The sequence below is a fragment of the Ceratotherium simum genome, chromosome 7 (genome assembly GCF_057802395.1).
Source record: "Ceratotherium simum simum isolate JZ-2026a chromosome 7, ASM5780239v1, whole genome shotgun sequence".
Lineage (NCBI taxonomy): Eukaryota > Metazoa > Chordata > Mammalia > Perissodactyla > Rhinocerotidae > Ceratotherium > Ceratotherium simum.
Window position 1 is genome coordinate 22,215,401 of NC_141906.1, and position 6,000 is coordinate 22,221,400.

The window sequence follows — 6,000 nt, forward strand, 5'->3', positions numbered from 1 at the left end:
ACGGTTCCTCCCCACCTCCTTGGTAAAATCACAAACAATGGCTCCTCATCCTTAAGAATAATTCCTCCTGTTTCCAAGAACCATCTTTGAACTATTCCCCAAACTAGCTGAACTTTGGCTGATCCCTCCTCTTAAATTCTCATAAAACGTACTGCCCGACCCAGCCTCCTTCCTTAAGTGAGAATGCTCTTTTGGAAACTTCTCATTGGCAATTTAGAGCAAAGTCTTATGCTAAAGGTGCTCTGCCTGATTTTCTTCCACATGTGCCTCAAGTCCTGAGTTTGAGACTATGAATTAAAATGCATAAGGTCCAGTGGAAGACAACTCTGATGTATCACAATTAACTTTTGGGAGGTGCCATTGCGGGTAAACTTTTTCTTGGTTTTCTATAGCACGTTCACATTATTTTTACAATGAAATACACATTCAATACTAATGAAGTCTAAAAAATTATTGGAGAGTCAGTGAGAATGCAGTGGAAGATCTCTGTGGCAGCACAAGTCCTTGGGGTGCTTCCAGGGCTGCTGTTGCACCGATGTCTCTGGACTGGGCCCAAAGATCTTGGCCCAAAGCCCTTCAGTCCAGTCATAGGAGGTCCCCCCTCTCTGCCTGCCAGTGATTCAGGCAGCATACCACTCTCTCTTTAGTCACCAGCTTCATAGGGACAAGCCTGGCCTCTCGACTCTAACCGCCCACTCATGTTCATAGTTAGCTAGCTTTACTCTTATGATCCCAGAGGCAGCAAAGCCCACAGCTGGCTCCCCTAACCCAGTAGGATTGATGAGCCATGGGGCAGGCCCCAAGTGGAAACCCTCACATTCTTAGGACCAGAGGTTTCATAAAGAGAAATTAAACCACTTTGGAGATAGTCGCAGCTTTGAACCACATACAGTGGCCAACTGTGGCCATCTTCTTCAGGGCAGGCCTTCCTCAACGAGTGCTGTGTTATGAGGATGAAAAAGATGGCTCGTTGCACCTTAGCCTGCAGTTGGGATAAAATCGTTCTCTTGGCTCTTTGCCTTCCTCACATTTAACCTCTGGCCTTGACCACTGCTGTAAGCTCACTAGTGAGGACAGTCGCCAAGTACAGTGACCCCCCTTTTCCCCTTTGCAACTGCCTGACCCTTCTGCTTTCCTGCCCTAGTGTCCTCAGAGAGGAAACTTAAGCCCTTTGACAGCCACCACTACTTCCTCAAAGTGGTTGGATCTAGGTCACTAGTCTTTGATCTGCAAGCCCAGCCCTGAATTGAGTATTTTCCCTAAATGACCAGTCAGAACTGGACATATCAATGCCCAGCCCAGCCAGACCATCGAGGCTGATCTCATTCAGCTTTCCAGGTCCTCTTGGAATTCTTTCCCGCCTTAATCACTGGTGGCTCCTTTTGCTGCTGAGCCTCCACATTAACTGACCCCCTGACTTCTAGAGCCTTCTCTGCTCCCAGTAGCCTCCACTTTACTGAGATGTGTTGGCCAACTCTGAAAAGTCTGTGAGGAGGAGACTCTACCTTCTTGAGGAGGCAGAGCCCAACTCAACATAGTCCCATCTGGGACACTAGAAGTCATCATTTAGATCTGAACATGATGTCTCCTCTTTTCTCTTCTCCACTCTTTTTCACTTTATCTTTTATTCACCACTCCTGTCCCCTACCCCCAGCCCCAATAGCTCTTTGCCTTAACATCATCCTCCAGTCTTCCAACCTTTTACATGCAATTGCATTGTTTACCGCCTGAGTGATTGGAGCAGCCTCTAATTCCCTATGTCTCTTTAGATAAAACATTGGCTGATTTTATGCCAAAAGAAAAGCTCTTTACAATGTGACCTCAGCCAACCCCGCTTGCTTCAGCTCTTACCATCCCCCACATTCAACCTCCACAAGACCCAGATCTAATTGTCCCCAAACTCCCTATGAAATTTATCACAGTATCTTTGCTTATACAGGTCCCTTAGCCTAGATGTCTCTCCCTTTCATAACTAGTGAACTCTTACTCATCATTCAAGTCTACCTCCTCACCCCCACCCTCACCTACGACCTCCTCACCCTCTTCCCAGGTAGAATAACCCTCTCTTTCATCGGTTTTCATAACATGTTGAAGTCTGAATCTTGGAAATTTGAGGGGATGGCTCATCTGGAAATTGGTGCTATGGTGGAGAGGTGGGCTGGCTGCCTCTGGGGCAGCTGTGTGCAAGGAGGATGAGAAGAAATGTAGCCTTGTTATAGGCTGAATTGTGTCCCCTGTATTGAATTCATATGTTGAAGTCCTAACCTCCAGTGCCTCAGAATGTGACTGTATATGGAGAAAGGGCCTTTAAAAAGGTTAAGTTAGAATAAGCCCGAGAGAGTGGGCCCTAATCTAATCTGACTGGTGTCCTTATAAAAAAAGGAAATTTGGACGTGCAGAGAGATCCCAGCAATGTGCATGTACAGAAAAAAGACCATGTGAGGACACAGCGAGAAGGCAAGGAGAGAATCCTCAGAAGAAATCAAACCTGTTGATGCTTTGATCTCGGTTCTCTGGCCTCCAAAACTATGAGAAATAAATTTCCGTTGTTTAGGCCACCCAGTCTGTGGTCTTTGTTATGGCTGCCCCGGCAAACACATGAGTACCCACTGAGTTGAAGAAGGAGGCAACATGGGGACAAAATGAGGAGAGATTCCAATGGGGGTCTGCCGATGTTCTTGGCAAGAAGTAAATTGATAAGAGAATTTCTTGGGTGATACACTAATGATTTCCAAGTCCAGGCCTTTGAGCTCCAAACCCTATTTCCACCTGCCCACTGGACATTTGTGCTTGGATATAGAATAGATATCTCAAACTTAGGCTGCTTCTATATATCTTTCTACTCAAACTTCCTTTTGTAGTCTCTCTTTCAGCAAATAGCACTATCATCTACCTACTTACAAATGCAGAAACATAGAAATTATTCTAGACTCTTTCTCATTCTTAATCTTATGTTTAATCAATTAATCAGTCACCAAGACCTATTAATTTTACCACCTAAATATATATCAAATATGTTCCCTTCTCTTTTATCCTTTTATCCTACTTCTACTTCCTTACTTAGGGCTTCTTTATTTCCTACTCTTTATTTATTTATTCAACAAATATTTGGGGTACCTACTGTGTTCCAAGTGTTGGACTATGCACTAGGGATACAATGACAGACACGACAGACACATTCCTTGCCCTCACAGAGGATGTAGGGGAGACAATCACAAAGATGCACAGTTGTAATTATTTCAATTATGCAGTGATAGAGGTAGTACTGCATGCCATGACAGCATGGAGGTGGAGCACTTGAGCTCTGTGAATCAGGGAAGACTTCCCAAAGGAGGTGACATCTTAGCTGAGACTTGAAGGATGAGTAGGAATTAGCCCCATAAATGGGATAGCAGGAGCGAAAGGTGGGAAAGGCTCTAGGCAGAAGCAATAGAATGTGCAAAGACACATAAATGAGAGTTTAGTGGACTTGAGGAATAGATAATAGTTCTGTATGAACTTCCAATGACTGAGTGATGGGGCTGGAAGAGTATTGCAGGTCAGGGTCCCTGGGAAACAGACTCTGAGACCAACTTGCCTGCAAGACATTTCTTGGGGTGTGCTTGCTGCCACAATACCATTGGGGGAAGTGAATAAAGCATGATTGGGCAAAGAGAGAGGTTAAATTGCAATGTAGTTGTAACACAGGCCTCAACCAATCCCACAAACAGCTCTGGAATTAGGAGGGCCCTTCAGGTATGTCTGGAATTGAGGCAAGGGGACCATGCCTTGGCACCCCTGCGTCACGCAGTCATTGGATGAGGGCTGTTCCTGAAGAGGGAGGGTAAATAATCTTGGGTAAGGCAGCTTCCTTTGGCTGAGGACAATTCCTGGAGAGGGACTCAGCTGTGAGCTGTTAATGGTAACATTCACACAACTTGTCATTGTCCCAAAGGGTATACTTGGGCAACACACTGTAGCATCTACTTCAGTAGGATAAGCAAAGGCCAGACCTTCCCAAGTTTGTAGGGCATGCCAAATGTTTTAAGTGTTATGGTAAGAACAATTAGAGAGTTTCAAGTAAGTGAGTAACATAAATAGATTTGTGTTTTAGAGAGACCTCTCTGGAGGCCAGGTTAAGGACGGATTGGAGGGCAACAAAACTAAATTCAAGGTGAGAGATGAATTAGGAAATTGTTACAGTGATTTGCAGAGAGATGATGAGGGCCAGAACTACAGTACTGTCAGTGCAGAGCTGTGATTTTGTGATTTATAATAAGAAATATATATTTGATTTTCGACCCCATTCCTGGCACAGAGTTCCTACAACTGTTGGAATTTTCTTGACGAGAATGATAAAGGTAACTTGCCCTATGCATCTCTTCCGTCTGCCTGTTCCTGAGTTATATCCTTTTATAATACACTGGTAATCTATTAAGCAAACTGTTTTCCTGAGTTCTGTGAGCCTCTCTAGCAAATTAATTGAACCCAAGGAGTGGGTCGTGGGAACCTCTGATTCATAGCCAGTTGGTTAGAAGTACAGGTAACAACCTGGATTTGTGATTGGCATCTGAAGTGGAGAGCAGGCTTGTAGGACTGAACCCTTATCCTTTGGGATCTGATGCTATCTCCGGGTAGATAGTATCAAAATTGAGTTAAATTGTAGGTGTAGGGGCAGTAGCCTGCATGCCTTTTGAGAGCCATGCGTCCTTGAAGCCCCTTGTCTGGGCTACGCGCCAGCATCCACGATGATAACAGTCCTGGGCTTAGCCAACCCAGCTGTTTCTCGTGGGATAGTTAGCACAAAGACTGTCGTGGTCTGAGGGAACACAGAGGCCCTCTGGGGGGAGCTCTGGTCCTTGGAATGCAGGTCGTACAAGGACAATCCCCTTGGCAAGCATGCAGGCTTTGTTCCTCTGCCTACGTAAGCAAGCTTCTCTCAGGGGGTGGTAGTGGGTGCACACTTCCATCCAGCTGGCCGCCACTGGACAGTCCCTGTAAGTAATTCCCAATAAAGCCATTTGTCTCATTTGCCATCTCTAGGTCTTCGTCTCTCCACAACCTATCCCACGCTGCTCACCCAACTGGGTATGTGGCCAGACAGTAGGACATATAGCTGGTCTTGGAGAATTGGTGGTGTGGGGAAAAACACACATTGTAATTAGTGATCAGAACTGTAGACGTCTTTGAGAAATATTTAGGATGTAGAATTGACAGAACTTGGTTACTGATTGAATGAGGGGTAGAGAGAGGGAGGAATCAAGGTTGATGGCCAGATTCTGCATTGTTTACAACAGCCGCTGTTCTGACCCATTCTAGCCTATCATCCACATTGTAGCCAGGGTGATGGAGCCAATTTGCAAACCTCGTTATGTAATTCCCCTGCTTAGGAGCCTTGATTGTCTGCCAATTCCTCCCCAGTAAAGTCTAAATTCCTCAGGATCAGGGAAAGATCTGCAAGTAAGTTCCATCTAAATTAAGATCTGGATAGCATGAGTAAAAGGTAGGCAAAGGAGCAGGGGGTGTGTGAAGTACATTCTCGTTGGAGAGGCAGGCACACAGACAGCGGTTTAAGTTAAATGTACCTCTAGCTGGCAAGGCTGCCTCTCAGAATTGAGCAGCCTTCTTTGGACCCAATCTTTGCTACTCTGCTTGTCTTTGCCATGTCTCCCCCTCAGCTCTTACTGTTTTTGTTTTATTTTGTTTTGTTTTTGTTTTTGTGAGGAAGATCAGCCCTGAGCTAACATCCATGCCACTCCTCCTCTTTTTGCTGAGGAAGACCAGCTCTGAGCCAACATCTATTGCCAATCCTCCTCCTTTTTTTCCCCCGAAGCCCCATTAGATAGTTGTATGTCATAGTTGCACACCTTCTAGTTGCTGTATGTGGGACGTGGCCTCAGCATGGCCGGAGAAGCGGTGCGTCGGTGCGCACCAGGGATCCGAGCCCGGGCCGCCAGTAGCGGAGCGCGTGCACTTAACGGCTAAGCCACGGGGCTGGCCCTTCCCCCTCAGCTCTTAGAG